Source organism: Pinus tabuliformis, chromosome 4_1 (assembly GCF_031772625.1).
Source record: "Pinus tabuliformis cultivar Carrire ecotype Pingquan chromosome 4_1, CPIR1, whole genome shotgun sequence".
NCBI classification, from domain to species: domain Eukaryota; kingdom Viridiplantae; phylum Streptophyta; class Pinopsida; order Pinales; family Pinaceae; genus Pinus; species Pinus tabuliformis.
In genome coordinates, this window is record NC_142303.1 from 430,807,896 (window position 1) to 430,827,932 (window position 20,037).

A 20,037-nucleotide genomic window follows, 5' to 3' on the forward strand; every position below is an offset into this window, starting at 1 on the left:
AATTTCAAAATGTCAAAAATTTCTCCAAGTTTCTTGAAATTTGGACTGTAGGTCCCCCATCAAGTGCTATGCTCAACCAAAGAAGCTTCGGTCAAGACTTGGAGCTGATCATGTGTTTTGTGCCTCCTGAGTACCCTCCTGGTGTATGCAGTTTCAGTTGTAGAGTCATTGTCTCGGTCATATGATGTATCGGTGCCCGCCTCCATGATGTTGAAAGTCTATGCAAAGTGTATGTTTGATTTGTTGAAAATGAGAACTGAAGGCTTGATGTCTTTGTCTCCAAGTGCCAAATATGCCAAGGGAAATGAGGAGATATGAATAGGGTTTAGGGTTTGGGATTGTTGTAAGGGTTGGGAGATTTTTACAAGGGCTAGGGTTTTGGGGTTTTAGGATTTGAATGGGGTTAAGGAATTTTTATAAGGGTAAGGGATTATGAGTTTAGGGATTGTAGTGTAGGATTGATGAGGGGATTTTTGGAAATGAGGAAACAAAGGGAAATGGGGAAAGGGAAAAATCCTTGGTGACAAAACAGTGTTTCAAAACCTACAACAAATTTCCTTACTTTCAAAGGGAGGGTTTAAAGTCTTGTTTCAACGGCCATCATCTGTAGACCAATCACATTCATCACTAAATACAAAGCCACAACATTGGATGAGAGCCTACCTGGAAAATTCATGCAAAGAATGGGTGGATTGGTGAATTTTCCAGCAAGTTTCAGGGCTTGAGGCTATATGCGCCGCGCCAGTGTAAATTTACACTGGAAATTTTCTCTATATGCGCCGCGCCTTTTTCCAGGAAACTTTTGGAGGCCTTCCCGATGTACAAATTGGGTTCAAGATAGCTCGTTGGAAATTTATTTGAGTCTAATTTCGAACTCAACTAGAATTTTTCAATTTGGAGTTCATTTGCCCTGTCAAAAAGCAAATCTCCCAAGATTGGTCAAAATGTGCTAAATGAGGCTACCTCTAGGTAGAGTGCTGTTGCAGTCAACTTTTGGATGCCTTCCTCAACTAAAAATTGAGCTCATGATAGCTCATTGGAAAGAAAATTGTATCTAGTTACCCTTTGACTCATCAAGCAAGTCATTTGGCCAACCACGCTAGGAGAAAACTTGATTTTCCCAAGGTCACTTCAGAGGTGCATTCAATTCCCCTGAGGCAACGGTATTTTTGACATTTCTCTAAAACCATGATGCCTGTGTAAAAAGTGAAGGAGGGTTTTCGTAATTGTCCTGTTTTGGACAAAAACCTCTCTCATTTTTCTAAAATTCATCTTTTATTGCTCAGAAACATCATTTGAGTGAAACCTATCCCGATGTGTGGAACAAGGGAATTGTCGAAATGAAGCGAAATGAAGGGGATAAGGGGATTGTAAATTCTTGAGAAAATTTTTGGAAGTAAGGAGGGATGTTAGGAAGCAGGAGAAACTGGTATCTCAGAGATTGAGTGAGGGGAAGGGGTCCAAAAGGGCAAAACACAGGCCCAACCTAGAAAATTGCCAGATTGTATCAAGAAACTAGGGTTTGTGTGAAAATGAGGAATTTGGGGGATCTCAGTGATGGGAAGTGTTTAATAAGGCACATGAAGGATAGGTGAAGGTGTATGAACATCTGGATACAAGTTTTGCTAATGATTTGACCATTCAAGAGAAATTAGTTTCAAAACGCTAGGAGAGGGAAATGAACCTTGCCTAAGCGCAACTGAAGCATGAACAAGGTGTAAAATGACCCAATGGAACCTGACATGATGATGAAAACCCTCTGAATGATGATATAATCAGCTGAATAGTGACATAGATTGACATTTGGGCAACTTTGAAAGGAGTGAAAGCAAGCCCTAGACCTAATGCCTAGTGACCAAATTTTGCTTGAAAACTCATTGAAATGACAAAACTTGACCTTGACACCTTAAAATCACTTTGTAAGAGCATATTTGATCACTGGAGGAAGGCTACAAAGATTGACACTAACAGGTATGATCTTTTGCTGGTTTTCCATTCACAATTGGATAGGAGACCATTGTAGCATAGGCCTTCCCATGTGCTCCCATGTCTACTTTGGTAGAACATTCACGTCCAATCCTAGGTCCAGAATCACTTGGTCCATCTCATATTCTATGATCTGCACGATCAACCTCATTTCTCTTCCCGTCCTTGTCGCATGCTTTCCAATCTTCCAGACTATGCGTAGTTCTCCTGGCGTGGTCCCAACACATATATTAATGAGTTCTTGCAATCCCTTTATACCCTTACTATCACGTAGTAGCTTCATGCATGTTTCCAGGAACGTCGTTAGCATTGATGGGTCCGTTTCTGGCTCCGGTCTGTCTTTGCTTCCTAAAGTGGAGGCATCATCTAAGCTCGTCATAACTTCCATAAAGGATTCCTTAGCACGATCCAAATCAAACTCTGGTTCTTTTGTTGAAGCCTTGCAAACCCAAGTACTATCTTCCAACTGTTTGCCTTTATCATCTCCTGTCATAATTTGTTTTAGGGAAAACTAGTGTCAATTCGAACTGCTAGTCCCACTAAGCCGGGTAGCTATCTTAGAAACATGTAATGAAAGATTTTCAATAGTTCCTTTAAGTGTGATAGATGGAAGAGAAGAAAAGAAGACCAACTTGGATCTTCCGCTTTGATCCTAGCTTGATTTCTCCTTTCCTTGATAGAATTTGCCACTCCTCTCCTACTTATCTTGCTTTAAAGAGTACCTGTAGAGTCAAAGTAACAAAAAACTATCAAAACATCTCTATCTAAAACATCATAACCAATATGGAATCAGAAACACATTGACCATACAATTGCATTCATAAACAATAAGATTCACAAATACAAGATCATATGGAGGAAAACTTAAAGAACTTTATTAATAGTAATGTAAGAGAGGATTACAACCCAGCTGTCTGATCCAACATCATCCTCACATTTGTAGAAGCCCTCTTAACCTCATGAACAAGCAAATCACCCAACAATGTAATGTCTCCTCAACAAACCAATAACACTTCCTTACAAAATACAAAATTCCAACCTCTAGATCTCTCAGATGAGTGATCCATTTATAGATGTCTTGCTAGGGTGTAAGTTAGCTCTGGGTTTTGATTAGTGTCATTCCACTGATAGTTCTTTTTTCCACTTGGAGATTTCATGATCTCTTACTCATCCCTGGGTGAATTTAGAGAGGCAAGTGTCACAGGAGAAGTTTCTGGAAGATTCCATGATCATCCACCTTGCAAACTGTCTCTGCCGTTTGTCTATTCTCGCTCATCGCACTCCATAGAAGGCCATTTCAGTATGCATCGCACTTGTGCAGTTAGGCAGTCAGTATGCATCAAACTTTGTCCATGGAGCAGCTTGTATGGTCCTGTTTTGGCCAGTTCTAAGTGGTTTCTCAGGTGGAACTTCTAGGAAATGATGTAATCAATTGACCATGATCATTTAGGGTGTGAAACAACACTTTTAGGGACTTAAGGAGCCCTTAGTTTATGGACATATGAGTTTGGGGTTGCAGTGCCCAAATATGTCTATAACATAATTCCACTTCAGAGCACAATGTTTACATTAGGTCTTCCTTGCGCGGCTCAAACCTCATCCTCTGCAGGTTCTAAGTCGGGGGAGCTTGGAGCACTCCCTTGTCGCACAACTTAGCTATTAGTGTGGGAGAATCCTTCGTTTCATGATCAAACAAGGAACAATACAGACATGATGGACACATTGGATTCATAAAAGCACAGGCACAATGTCCTGCCCCCCCACATTTGTAATATATAAGCTGTTCGCAACCTCTTCCAGGTCCTCCTCCACGCTGGCCTCATCCACGCCCCTGAAATCCGGTTCGTGCCACTCCTGCATTCTGGTCAAGGGGTTGCGTTTCGGCTTGAACCATATAGGTGGGAGTCATATCCATCATCAGCTCATAGCTTCTACAGGTGCACTCATCATGTCCCATTGATCTACATAAATTACAGACCAACTGTAGTGACGTGTACTTCTGCAATAGATGACAATTGTCTGTAACATGTTTTCATCCTATCTGACAAATCGTGCACCACAAAGTAGGTGCCGTTCTAGTTTTTGCTTGTGCCTTCAGTCTTATCGGCATCGACCCTCCTCTCACGAGGTAATTCGCGAACACCGGGAAGTGGTCCTTGTCATGGCCCTGACCCTTACACTTTACACACCATACTTCTTCACGCACTTTCGGGCGAGCTGTCCTGTCCTGTTTCAGACTCTGCATCTCAAGGCATAAGTTTTTCAACTGCGTGTGGTTCTATTGAACTCCCAAGTTAGGATCTTGTATCAAGGTTTCATGCAGCCTCATCACGATCTCCAAGGCCGCGTTTCGGCTTGAACCATATAGGTGGGAGTCATATCCATCATCAGCTCATAGCTTCTACAAGTGCACTCATCATGTCCCATTGATCCACGTAAATTACAGACCAACTGTAGTGACGTGTACTTCGCGCTAGGTTTTGCCTGTGCCTTCAGTCTTATTGGCATCGACCCTCCTCTCACGAGGTAATTCATGAACACCGGGCTGTGTTCCTTGTCATGGCCCTGACCCTTACACTTTACACACCATACTTATTCACGCACTTTCGGGCGAGCTGTCCTGTCCTGTTTCAGACTTTGCATCTCAAGGCATAAGTTTTTCAACTGCGTGTGGTTCTATTGAACTCCCAAGTTAGGATCTTGTATCAAGGTTTCATGCAGCCTCATCACGATCTCCAAGGCCACGTTTCGGCTTGAACCATATAGGTGGGAGTCATATCCATCATCAGCTCATAGCTTCTACAGGTGCACTCATCATGTCCCATTGATATACATAAATTATAGACCAACTGTAGTGACGTGTACTTCTGCAATAGATGACAATTGTCTGTAACATGTTTTCATCCTATCTGACAAATCGTGCACCACAAAGTAGGTGCCGCGCTAGGTTTTGCTTGTGCCTTCGGTCTTATCGGCATCGACCCTCCTCTCACGAGGTAATTCGCGCACACCGGGCAGTGGTCCTTGTCATGGCCCTGACCCTTACACTTTACACACCATACTTCTTCACGCACTTTCGGGCGAGCTGTCCTGTCCTGTTTCAGACTCTGCATCTCAAGGCATAAGTTTTTCAACTGCGTGTGGTTCTATTGAACTCCCAAGTTAGGATCTTGTATCAAGGTTTCATGCAGCCTCATCACGATCTCCAAGGCCTCTGCCTAAGTTGTTAACCTCTGTTGTGACAACCCGTTCCTTAAATGTGGCATTAACGATGCTACAAACCATTTGTGGTGCTATCCATCTGTCAAAGTCATATTGGCTTCGTGAATTGTGCACTTCAGTCTCTAAAATAACTCCCAAGGAGTGTTTCCTGGTAAGACTATGATCTCCCTGAACTCGATGATCGACTGCGCCTCTAACTTCGGCCTGCTAAATTATCTGTTCAGCACAATTTGGATATCCATGATCCTTGCATTCGGATTGTCATTAGAATTCTTGATATACTACGTCAGCGCATGATCCTGCAGAGCGCTGACCAACATTGCTTTCTTTATGTTATCATCTGTAACTCCCTACGCTTCCCATATGGTTTTTATCATGAACCAAAACTGGTCCGGATCTTCATTTCCTACTCCCTTGAACACCGAAAACTTTATCGCGCTTGCCATATTGACTCGCAGTGGTGGCGAAGGTGGTACGGGCGAAGATGGGGGTGAAGGCAGTGAAGCTAGTGGTGGTGTGGGTGGGGGTGGTATGCGCAAAATCCTGTTCCTTATCAAATTAATCACACTTCTTGGTGAGACCTTCGCAAGCTCTTCCTCGTCCCTTCGCAGAGGTGAAATAAAGGGGCTAGTTTCTAGTTTTGCACTATCTTCGTTTATGTAAATTCTCCCACTTTGTGTAGCCCCAAACATTAATCCACTTTTCATACAGTAGCATTTTAATCCAAGTGTTCAGAGACTTAACATACTTACCTTGTGGTCCTTTGAGAAAGCATCACTCGGCCTCGCTGTAGCTTACCATAGTGTCTACTGCGAACTCAGTAATGAATCCTCCTATAATCTAATCCAACTAGTGATCAACATCGCATGCGATCTTATCCTCCGATACTTCCAATATGCACACCAACTCTGGAGTCCACACAATAGGATTATCGAGTTTCCACCTTCCTTGGTTATCTACTAGCTTCGCGATCCATTGGTATATCTCAGTAGGGAAAGATGCGAAGAATATTTCTTCGATCTCTATGTACAAGTAGCAGTCTAACCACTCTTCCTTTGATAGTTGTAGATTCCTATTCTCCTGTGTCGCGAACTCATGAATTCTATTGTCCAACCAACCTTCAATTTCCTTCTTAGTTGGATTCCAATGATACGACATCAGGCATCTCTATGCAGATTCCGGTCCCGGCAACAGAACCATTTGTTGGCTTGTTGGGGCCTGACCCAGGTTCAGAGATAATTAGCCAAACAAATCTCTGTACTACTGACCCTTTTGGCAACAATTTGTGGAGCGCGGACTGAGGTCTCACCCAAAGCAGTATGGGGGAATGTTAGAACTAGGTTTCCGCACTCTTGATATGTCTGAGGGGTTGATTTAGTCCAACTTTGAATACCTTCACACAGGTTACTTCATGCACTTTCCTGTCTTGCGAGGCCTTCATGCCTTTGTTATATTCGTCTTCGCGTAGCCCTAACCAGGGGCTATGGGGCTTTCACGTTGCTAGAGCAGCGATTTGTGCTATCTCCCCAAGTCACCTCGCAGATCTTACTTATCTTCTTATAACAATTAGTTATCTTTGCATAAATGGATACCTTATATTATATTCACTTATTCAACACATTCATATGACTTCACGCAACAAATAAACAATAAACTTGCAATTCATACCCAATATACTTCAATGCATAGAACAGGAAAATATACACAGAAATATTGTAAAACTTCTCTTTACTAATTCTTCAATTGGTTACAGACTCAACTCGCCCTACACACTCAGCTGCGGACTATTAGGCCTCTGCACACTCAGCTGCAGAGCCTTCTCCTACACTACAGCCCAAAGACGTGACTCTACACTACGACTCAATGCTTCCTTCTTAGATCTTCCCTTGATCCATCCTTCTATGATTCTTTTTACACTTAGAGCCTCGCTCTATTTATACAATCCCATGGTCCCGGGACCATGGGTAGATTTCTCAAACCGACATTACATTACAAAAAGGAAGGAAGACAACCCTCTGACTCATTTACCATCTTCGCACTCCGCGCCCACAAATCATGGAGTCTTTACATCAGACTTAGTCAAAACTTGGGCTTTAAGCCCCAAAACTTGCCTTGGAGGGATCCCATGCCCAACACACAATGAACATGTTGTATTGTTGGTTTGAGGTGTCTTGTCGTCGATTCATGTTGAGTGTGTGTTCACAAGGTCATGTATACATGAGTTCACTCGCTCACACACTTAACCATTTTTCTGAAAATTTGTAGACTAGACCACCCTCCATCGATCGAAACTCCACTAAGATGCATTCCATAGTCTTAGTCCTTAGTGACCAAGCAATGTTTCCCAGAACTACGTAGAGATTGAGGCTTCCTCCCAGGTAGTATGCAATGTGAAATCCTAGGATCAACCTAGCTGAATATCACCCAAAATAGCACAGAAGTTTCCTAAGAAGCCATCTCAGTCTACACTTCCAGCAAGCCTATCCATTGATCCTCCTACTGGTCAACCGGAGAATTTGACTGAAGCAGTGACCTAGGGCTGCACTCAACTCCAAAATTGAAAAGAATATTCCAACCTGCCTGCTTGCACTACCTTAAGAAATTGCACAGATAAGAGGGAAAGACTCCCATTTTCTGTCACTGCACTATCTCTGGAAATTGCACAGTTTTCATGGACAATCCACCTACTGCCCGACACCCTGCTCAACCCAAAAACTACACAGACTTGTCCAACATGATTACCTCCCATATCTACATAGTTATAGCCAGTAAACTCCCACAACCCTATCTCGACCTCCTCTGGAAAGCTGCGTAGTTTTCACTACCAGTGCCTCCTGCTGCCCGCACTACCTTCCCTTGAAAAATTTCAAAATTCTGCCTCCCAGCTGAGCCATATCCTACAGATGTCACTAACTATCTCAGACTACTCAACCCAGCCTCTTAGTGACATCTGCGCAATTTTTCCCGATAGTGCCTCGGAGCCTTGCATCCTAGCCTGAAATGTTCTCTGCAAAGTTTCAGAGCCTTGTCCTCTCTCCCACTCACTTGCACCCGAAAGTGAAAGATGATGCATCATGGTAGACTAGGGAATTTCTAGATTTGATGTCGTTTCATCATGAGTGATTGTAGAGACAGGTACATGGATGAGACATGGTGCAACGACGAATGAGATGAACAAGAAGCGCATGATAGGAGAATTGTTTGTGAATGGATGAATACATGAAGCATGCCAAGTACCAATGAAGGGGATACATGCACATGAAACATCAAGCGAACACCAATACCATCGAAGACTCCACACACCTTGTCATGCGGAGGTGAAGCTATGATACAACAAAAGCACATTGATCACTCAACAACACAACAACTCGACATGGACACCACCATCAACATGAACATACTAGCAGAGTCATGCCGAGTCATGTCATGAGTTGTCTCGGCCACATCACTACTATGGGCCATACTGTTGTAATCAATGTAATGTAACGTGGAAGTCCAAGAAACCCATATAAGAATTTGAAGAGTCATGTCAGTTGAAGAGTCATGTATAGCAAACAGTCATGGGGAAGTGGAAGTATCACAAGGGTCAAGTTCACCTTTGGATATATATACCCTTCATTTTTACATGCAAAGTACTTTTCACCTTGGCTCCTCCCACATAGCCTTGAGAGTCTGTAGTGTTTTTTTAGGAGTGAGTAGTGGCTCCAACGCCCCACTATCAGGGTTAGTGATGTATGGTGTACGGATGTGCCTTGGAACTTTCGCTTAATTTAAAAGTCTATTAATAGGAAAGCACATTTTCACACATGTATTATATTCGTTTGTAAGACTATTCTTTGGACGCTTGCAATGCATGTTGCTTTAACCTGTACTAAGATAGTTGAACTATTTCGGTTGTTTTAGTGCATATGCTATTGGAAATGTGTTGTATTAGTTGTTAACATTGTCTCACCTAGGTGGAATACTCCGCCGGACACTAGACATATTCATTCTTGTAAACTTGTTATAACGACCGTCGCACTCATGTGGACTACTTTGTTGGGTGTTGTACATGTTATCTGTTCACTTTGTGTTTGTGACTGCCGCATCTGTGTGGATTACTCCACCGGAAGCTATGGAGATCTTGCTGTGTTGTGTGTCTCTAACTGAGTTGGAGCTATTCCCTTTCGACTTGAGACTCACCCTCACCCTCTCCCTCTGCAGTGAAAGAAATTAGGCACAAGTTACAGTAAGCACTCACCAGGCACACTAACCTTGCTATTTGAAGACTAAGTATACCACTCTCATATGTTGACAAGCAAGAGCTAAGGCATATCTTTAAGATAATGGCAACTATGCCATCATACTAGATGGGACTCGTACACTGAATGACGTGAGGTCTAGTTGGGACTTCATACTAGGGGGATCCTCTAAATGTTGGCGAGTCCAACACCATCAATAGGTGGTAATTTTATGTTAATGATTGATCATGGTGGTATCAAATACTTATTTGACTAGCCAAAGATGAATGCTAGACAAGGCAGATAGCTAAATTTGATAAGTGAATTTGACTTTGAAATTAAGCACATTAAAAGAAAAGAGAGTAGGGTAGTAGATGCACTAAGTAGAAGTTTTCAAGAGGTTCACCTAGTAACCATAAGCACTTGCTCCTATGAAATTAAGGAGAGGATTAAAAAAGGGTTGATAAATGATGAACATTACCAACATGTGAAGAAGAGTTGGAAGGAACAACCAGATAAATCAATAAGTAGAAGCTACCAACTCAATGATGATAGAATGCCAATGTTCAAGAATAGGAAATATGTGCCCAATGCTAAGGATTTAAGGAAGCTTATCATGGATGAATTCCATAAAAGAACTTACTTGGGTCACCTTAGATATCAAAATATAATGAAAACCATATAGAGGACATATTTTTGGCCTAGAACAAAGAAGGATATTATTGAATATGTTGCAAAATGTTTGGAAAGTCAATAAGTAAACGTAGAGTGTAGGCCCCCAATTGGTATACTGCAACCAACACCAATTCTAGAATGGAAATGGGAGGTCACATACATGGAATTCAATATAGGTCTACCCAAAATAGCTAGGCAACATGATGCCATCATGATGGTAGTGGATAGGTTTAGCAAGGTGGCTCACTTTATAGTTGTTAAAAGTACACATAAAACAATTGCTATAGGCCAAATTTTCATGAAAGTGATATTTAGATTGCATGGGTGTAACAACCCTGGTGAAATTTCCATGTAATAAAAGTAAATAAAGGAAGAAATAAGACCATGGGTAAGGGACACGTATTCCAAGATGAATGTTGGGAAAACATATCCTAGTGGGCATCACTGGATGTGTGTTTTGGCTAAGGAAAATTAGCAAAGGTTAAGGCAAAGGCATTAAAAGGAAAAAAGGCATTTTGACACATTTATGTATGAAAATAAAGGAAATTAGGAGAAAAGTAAGGTGAAAGGTCATAGGTTGCATGTGAGGAAGAAATTGAACGAAAATAATGGAATGTGAAGAAATTAGAGGCCTCATTCATAAAAATGCTTCTGAGGATCTGTTGGAAGGTTGCCTTGTGTTAGGCTTGGTCAGTGAAAGTTTGAAGCCCTCTCATTATTTTCTCTCTCTCTCTCTCTATCACTCTTGGTCACTTACAGTTTTCTTGGAGCACTTTAGTTGAGAGCAAGGAAAGGAAAAGTAAGTAAAGTAAAGGAAAAGAAAGCAAGGATCAAGGAAAGGAAAGTAGGATCAATTAGCTTCAATAGGAATACTTGCAGGTAACCTTTTGCATGTGTGATTTCCTAACTGGTTTGGACATGCATGGATTTTCATGTTGGTGTATGGTTCTCTTGCTGTCAGTGGCATGGTTTTTTCAGGTTATGACAATGGATTTCAGCCTAGCCTTTCATTTTTCCAGATTCCATGGTGTTGGGATGTTTATTTTGGTTTTTGAGCTTTGGTTTACAAAATGGATTTCAGAATTAGGGCCGAAGGTGGTCTCAAGTTCCATTCCCAAAGGCCTAGGAATCCCTTGGCCAGTTTTGGCGGAATATACAGTAAATCCTAAGTGAGAAGTCTCAGTTTAGGGCCTAGTGATCTGGGTTAGATTGTGGTAAAGCCTGAGAGACTGGTCTTGGTTTAGGGCCTAGTGATCTGGTTTGGATTGCGGTAAATTCTGAGAGACAAGGAGACAAAAAATTCCTCAAGGATAGTGATGGATTCCAAATGGCATTCCAAATTCTGTTCAGTTGTGATCAGAGCACCGGTTTTGGTGTGATCATGGTTTGATGAGGGTGGATGTGGTCTAACCTCTGGATTCCCTTAGTTTTTCAATGAGATCCCACATTCGTGCTTGGAATATGGTGTTAGAGCCTAGATTTATCTCAGGCTGAAAAGACAAGGTTCTAGGTCCACATCAAACCACGCTCAGCCTCGTAGCTAGCCCTACGAGGACAGGAGAGGGCTCTCTCCGGGTCAATCTAGGCAAAAGGTGATCAATGAGGCTCGAGATGACTAAATTGATAATTGATCTTAGGCTAGGTATGAAGTACAAGGAGTTTGAGGTTGATTTTTGGGGTTTTTGTTGAACCAAAGGAAAAGGCAATTTTGGGTGCGGGGATGAGACACAGTTTTTGCAGAGGTCTACTTGGGGCAAGGTAGGCGATTGTCTTGATGCTTTAAAGATAATGAATGGCTAGTTCTGACTGATTAGAAGCTAAGGAGAGCAAGAAGCTTTCAAGGATTCTCCTTAAACAGACGAAAACATGGAAAATTAAACAAACTTAAAGGCAGAGCATAACAATCTATGGATTCTACCTTAACACTTCATTTGTTCAATTACAGAAGATGAAAGAAGGAAAATGATACACATTAACAACTTACAATTACTGAAAGAAGCACACCATCAACACATAAAGCCACAAGGATCCCAAACGGTGCTGCAAAACCCTGGTCTTTCCTTTGCCAAAAATGCAGAAGTGAATGTACAATAGAGTGTCAAGCTTTTCCCAAGAGTACAACCCTGAAAATGACTTGAAATTTACATAATGTAGGCAAGCCAACCTCTTCCCTTGCCTCTAGGGGTCGAGCTCATCATTCTAGGAGCTGTTTCAACCAATTCTAAACAAAGCACTAAAATCTAGGCAGTCAAAACAACTTGCCTCTATAAGGTAGGAAACTGATTCATTCATTAAATTTTCACTCTTTGGTGAATGAATCTTCTAGAACAAGTAATTAGGTGCCAAAATTACATCATTTTCACTTAATTACATCAAGATAAGTCAAAAATTACATCCCAAAGCAAAACTAGTCAAACTGGCCGAATTTCTGAGCTGAAAGATGAAAAAGTGGGCAAAAAATTCTATATGTGCCACGCTACTTTGCTGCTGATTTTGAGGCACTTTTGGAAGTCCAAATTGAGCTCAGGTTGGCTTGTTGGAAATCCTGCCTGTCTACTTTCCAACCCAAGTGGAATTTTCCAATTTGGTGTCCATTTTCCCCTCCAAAAGTGCATTCTCCCAAGACTGCTTCCTGTGTGTCAAAATAGGGGCAGTGAGGTCACATTTTGCATGTTTTTTGACCTTTTGGGGACCCAAAACTTTCCCAAATTTCTTGTCCAAGTACCAAAATTCATGATTCTGCATGAAAAATCCAAAAGTGCAAGCCATTTGTGATTTGGAGCTCCCAACCTTATGGGTCGCGCAAGGTGCGCGGCGCATATAGGGAAAAAACCTGTTTTTTAAATGCAAAAATGTCAAAATGACCAAAAATGCTCCAAATCTCTTGAAATTTGGGCTGGAGTTCTTTCATCAAGTGCGATGATGAGATAAAGAGGCCTCGGCCAAAATCTGAAGACGATCGAGCTCCCTTTGCTTCTTTTGCTTGCGGATTGCCTTCTTCAATTTTGCCTTTAGATTTCTTATCTGAGCCTTGCAAACTTGGTTCCGTGCCCTGTATTGAACAACCATATGTCTCAAAAATGCATTATCTCTATTGGATTTGCTTAGCTGCTTCTCCAAGTAAATGTTGACCCTTTCGAGATTAGACTCTCGATCCTCGTTGACCTGTCGCTCTAGAGAAGTGAACTGAATCCTCCTATGTCGGGCAGCTTGGCGATTCTCTCTGATGTTCCGTAGCTCCATGATCTCATGTTGATCTTCAAGCTGCTTATTTCTGTGTTCTAGATACCTGATGTTCCATTTAGCCATCTCCAATTGGATTTCCAAGGCTTGAATGTCTGTTTCTTGCTCCTCAATCATCATTCTATATCTAGACTTCTCTAAATCCGTAGCTATCTCAACATCAGGAATGATAATGAGACCTGATGGCTCACCTGAAGGCCCTTTCTCATGCATGGGATTCTTGCCCTTTTCCTGTACCTGTACCTATGGTGTTGATGTTAGAAGCGAGGCCCCTTCCACGCCAGGTGGAGATAACACTTGCTTTGCTGCTGCAAACAAAGGTCTGGTACCTTTCAGATAGCCTCTCTGATATGTAATGAAACTAGGCCTGGTCTCATGATGCTCATACTGCTGAGAAGGTTCACCCTCATGTTTCACCTCTGATACTTCTCGTGAAGCTCTGAAGAAATCACGTGAGATAAAGTCATCCCAAGTGAGAGAATCACTTTGAGTTTTTGCCTCATATTCTGATGAATGACCAGATGACATCACTGCTAATATACAAGCTGCCTCAAATGAATGCTGATAAGTGAAACTGCTGTTGGCAACTGAATATGGACAGTTCCTTTGTTTCAAACAATGCTGTGACCAAGGGGAAACAATGTACAAGGGATATTAGGAAAGGGAAAACATTAGGGAATTGGGGAATTTTGAAATGAAATGTATTTAGGGATATGAGGGGAAAGGTAAATATGAGATTAGGGTTTTAGGGTTTGGGATATTAAATAAGATTAAGGAGTTTTTTATAGAGGTGGGATATTAGGATTTCATGGATTGTAGTGTAGGATAATGGGGGAATTGATGGAGGGAATTAATGAGGAAATATGAGGAGAGGGTTTGGGAATAAGGAACAAAGGGAAATGGGGAAAAACACAACCTTGGTAACAAACTGTTTTCAAACCCTACAACACTTTTACATTGATAAAGGGATGCTTTTAAAATTCGGTCTCCACGGAAATCATCTATGAACCCATCACATTCACCATTAAAAACAAAGCCAAGGCAATGGAGGCGAGCCTACCTGACAAATTGATCTGAAGGGGAGGCGATTTGATGAGTTCTCGGGCAAGTTACGGGCTCCAAACTGTAAGCGCCGTGCTTCTTACCTAGTGCGCCGCGCAAGTTATATGCGCCGTGCTGGTTATAATTTACACTGGCCTGGATGACTGTGTGCGCCGCGCAACCTGTTATATGCACCGCGCAGAGGAAATGAGTACCAATCCACTCCAAAATTCTCAAACGCGACTTGCAATTGTTTTCTCCTCCTTTGGCATGCACAAATGACTTGAAACCTCATTGAAAACCCTTATATAGACACCAATTTGATTTTTGCCTCTTTCATAACCCACTTTGTTATGTTTTGCAATTGACACTTTTTCAGGATTAATAGAATTTTGACCTTTTTGTTTCCTCTTTAAATTTGGTTGAAATAATGATTTTCTTTGACAAATTTTTGCAGGGATAGCTATGATATGATCTGGAAAAGGAGACCAGGGCTGCGCTGGGACATTTCAAGAACTGAAATTTTTGAAAATTTATTACAAGAATGAAATATTGACTTATCTTCAAAACAGAGTTTTGAAGAGAAGTCAGAATCTATCCGTATAATGATAAAAATCTAACAAGGACCTCCCTCTAGCCTGCTGGATTCATTTAAACTTTATCAAAGACCTTATTGACTTAACCCTAGACCTAATGACCGAAAAACTGTTATGACCCAGAGACTGAAACAGGACTGCAAATGACTGTTTCAAGACTTAATTTTTTAAAACTAGACCTAAGCCAACAGTGCCAAGCACGAGGGGAATGAGTGACAAAAACATCTCCGTCAGATTTATGGCATGCTTCTAATGAAATCCAACTGATCGAAACTGATGAGACACCTAAAAATGAAATGCAAAAAAGAGTTTTGATCTCTGACGGAGGGATAACCAGACCGACTCTAACATATGGCACGAGGGTGACTCGTTGAAAGAGAGATTTGGTTCAGCCATGTCTGTGGTCGGGTGGTACGTGGAAGTCCCGAACCTCGTTGGATTTTCCTATGATTAATAAAAGCTAAGTTCTCTTACTTTTGCACTGATTTACATGCAGATTTCATGGATGTCATATCCCTGATATTTATATGGTTTTTTGCTAGTTATAAGCATCGTTAAATGACTGATTCATGTCATGGTTATTTCATATATTTACTTGTAACTATTAAATGGATGGATGCAAGACCTAATTGATGATGTAGTGGCTCAATGGAGAAGGAGGTGATCCTTATGGTTATGTTTCATAAGTTGTTTTAGTCGTTTATGATCTATCTTGTATCCTAGACCTGTAGGTTGCATTGATGCCAAGTGTTTGACATAATGTCAGTCCCAGTTGGGGATTCTCAGGCCTAGTCCTGAGGGTTATTTTTGATTGATCAACATTATTATTATGTTTTTAATGAATTTTAGAAGTTACAACAAGTTCTGGGTAGAGGCTAGGATTCTAGGCTAGAAAAGTGGCTTAAATCCTGGGGCCACTAGCACAAAACTGGAAATTCTGGTCCACAATCGCTTGTAGGCAGACCTGTGAGAGCGACTTTAAGTTGTTGGTTGCTCCCTTGCCATAAGAACGATTATGGCCTAAGAGTTGCACAATAACAGTGGGACCCAAGGATAGGCTGTTTGAGTGGCTGACTTGTCTCCTGAGGGTTCTGTTGATGATGTTGGGTGACTGTATGAGATGTTCCATTAATTCCAATTTTTTAAGGTGACATGGGAGGTCGAATATGATCATAGTAGCATATCTTCTCATGTTTACTCCAGTTGGCATGGTTACTTTGGGTAGGCCTAGGAGGGGGATGTTATAGAACTGTATCAGAGCATGGTTCAACTCTCAGACTGGATGGGTGGTGTGTTGGTCATACATGCATGTCAATTGCATGTGTGTATCTTACACTTGTATTTCATGTGCTTGTTGCATTTTCTTGATGATTAATTATGGTTGTAGTATGGTTATCATGGAAGATTTGATGATTGATGATTGATTTTATGGAATGCATCATCAAGAGTATATAATTGGTTACATGGGTATATGTAGCTTGATTACATCCTTGTATGTTGGGTTGCATTCTTGGTTATTTGATTACATGCATCATTATTATAGGTTGATTACATGAATTGATCGCTTATGCTTGACTACATGTGTGTTGGGCATGGAATCCCCTCCAAGGCATGTTTTGGGGCTTAAAGCACAAGTTTTGACCAGGTCTATTGTAAAGACTCCGTGATCTGCGGGCATGGAGCACGAAGTCATAATAGAGTCACAGGGTTGTCCGCCCTTGTTTTTGTAATGTAATGTTGGCTTGAAAGATCTACCCATGGTCCGCGGACCATGGGATTGTATAAATAGAGCAAGGCTCTAAGTGTAGAAAAAGGAGGGGAAGATAGAAGCATGATGAGTCTAAGGAATTGATTGAGTCGAAGTGTAAGTTGTGTCTTTGGGTCGTATAGTAGGAGAAGGCTCTACAACTAAGTGCGCAGACCTCTGCAACTGAGTGTGTAGGGTAGGTCAAGTCTATAACCATTGGAAGTATTAATAAAAGAGAAGTTTTATCATCTTTCTGTGTATCTTTTCCTGTTTTATGTATTATTCGGTATAACTTGCAAGTTTACTGTTTATTTGCTACACGAAATCATATGAATGTGTTGTAGAAATAAATATAACATAAGGCATCCATTTACGCGAAGATAACTAACTGGTGTAAGAAGATAAGTAAGATCGTGGGTGTGACTTAGGGAAATACTGTAGAGCGCTGCTCCAACAACGCGGAAGCCCCATAGCCCCGGTTACGGTTGCGTGAAGGTGAATATATCAGGGTGCGATGTCCAGGGAAGTGCACGAAGTAACCTACGCACAGGGATTGATAGTTGGACCAAATCAACCCCTGAGACATCTCAAGGTTGTGGAAACCTGGTTCTAGCGCCCCCCATACTACTTCGGGTGAGACCTCAGTCTGTGCTCTGCAGACTGTTGCCGAAAGGGTCAGTAGTATAGGGATTTGTTTGGCTAATTAACTCCGAACCTGGGTCAGGCCCCAACAAGCCAACAAATGGTTCCATTGTCGGGACCGGGATCTACATAGAGATGTCTGATGTCATATCACTAGAATCAAACAAAGAAAGGAATTGAAGATTGGTTGGATAGGAAGATTCACGAGTTCGCAACACAGGAGAACAAGAATCCGTGACTATCAAAAGAAGAGTGTTTAGACTGCTACATATACACAGAGATCCATGAAATTTTCTTTGCATATTTCCCTACTGAGCTATACAAGTGGATCGCGAAGCTAGCAGATAGATAAGGAAGGTGCAAGCTCGACAAACCTATTGTGTGGACTCCAGAATTGGTGCACAGATTGGAAATGTTGGAGGATAAGATCGTGCACATTGTTGATCACTGGCTCAATCAAATTATAGGAGGATTCATTACTAAATTCGTGGTAGATACTTCAGTCATCTACAGTGAGGCAGAGCGACGCTTCCTCAAAGGACCGTGAGGTAAGTACGTTAAATCTTTGAACACTTGGATTAAAATGCTATATTGTGAAATGTGGGTTATGCGAATAAATTGATGTTTGGGGCTACGCGAAATGGGAGAATATACAGAAACGAAGGTAGTGCAGAACTAGAAACAAGCCCCTTGATTTCACCTCTGCGAGGGGATGGGGAAGAGCTTGCGAAGGTCTCACCAAGAAGTGCGATCAATTTGATAAGGCAGAGGATTCCGCGCATACCACCTCCTCCCACACCATCACTAGTTTCACTATCTTCACCCCCATCTTCGCCCATACCAGCTCTGCGACCACTGCGAGTCAATATGGCAAGTGTGATAAAGTTTCCAGTGTTCAAAGGAGTAGGAAATGAAGATCTAGACCAGTTTTGGTTCATAATAAAGGCTGTATGGGAAGCGCAGGGAGTCATGAATGACAATCTAAAGAAGGCTATGTTGGTCAATGCTCTACAGGATCGTGCGCTAACCTGGTACATTAAGCATTCCAATGACAATCCGAATGTGGGGATCGCGGATATCCAAACTGCGCTAAATAAAGAATTTAGTAGGCCGAAGTCAGAGGTGCAGTCGATCATTGGGTTTAAGGAAATCAAAATGCTACCAGGCGAGACCCCTTGGGAGTTAGATTAGAGGTTGAAGTGCACAATTCACGAAGCTAACATGACGTTGATGGATGGACAACACTGGGCATGGTTTGTAGCATTTTTAACACCACATTTAAGGAATGCGTTGTCACAATAGAGGCTAACGACTCAGGCTGAGGCCTTGGAGATCGCGATGAGATTGCATGAGACCCCGATACAGGATCCCAACCTGGAAGTTCAGCAGATTCATGTGCAGTTGAAAAACGTGTGCCTTGAGATGCAGAGTATGAAACAAGATAGGATAGCTTGCCCAGAAGTGCATGACGAGGTATAGTGCATAAAGTGCAAGGGTCAGGGACATGACAAGGACCACTGCTCGGTGTTTGAAAATTACCTCGCTGGAGGAGGATCAATGCCATTGAGATCGGAGGCACAAGCAGGACCTAGTGCAGCGCCTACATTATGGTGTGCAATTTGTCAAATAGGAGGAAAGCACGCTACAGACAACTGCCATCTGTTACAGAAGTACATGCAAAATTCACAACAATTGTTCTGTAATTTCTGTAGATCAGTGGGACATGATGAGCGCACCTGTAGAAGTTATGAGCTAATGATGGATAGGACTCCTACCTACAAGGTTTAGGCCAAAACGCAACCCCTTAACCAGAACGCAAGGATGGTGCGAAACGTATTTCAGGGGCGTGGATGAGGCCGAGGTGGAGGAGGACCTGGAAGAGGTCACAAACAACTGATATGTTACAATTGCGGAGGGCCAGGACATTATGCCCACGATTGTATGAATCCGACGTGTCCATCATGCTTGTATTATACATTGTTTGATCATGAGACGGAGGATTGTCCCACACTAATAGCACAGTTGCACAATAAAGGAGCGCTCCAAGCTCTCTCGAATAAGAGCCTGAAAATGATGACGTCTGAGCCACGCAAGGAAGACCATAATGTGAATATTGTGATCCGAAGTGGAATTATGATAGGGGATGACAAAGGCAAGCAGCCTGAAGAGAGTACTTGGGTTCACAAGGCTCCAATGAAAGAACCAGAGTTTGATTTGGAGCATGCTAAGGAAACCTTCATGGAAATTAGGAAGAGCTTCGCTGATGCCTCCACTTCAGGAAGCAAAGACAGACTGGAGATGGAAATGGACCCATCAATGCTGACGACGTTCCTAGAAACATGCATGAAGCTACTACGTGAAAACAAGGCTGTGAAAGGGCTACAAGAACTTATAAATAGATGCGTTGGGACTGTGCTAGGAGAACCACACGTAGTCCGGAAGATCAGAAAGCATGCGACAAGGACAGGAAGGGAGAAGAGATTGACTGTGCAGATTAGGGAATATGAGATGGACCAAGTGATTATGGACCTAGGATCAGACGTGAACGTTCTACCAAAGCAAACATGGGAGCACATGGGGATGCCTACGGTGCAATGGTCTCCTATCCAACTACGAATGGCGAACCAACAAAAGATCCTACCTATGGGAAGATTGCAGGGAATCA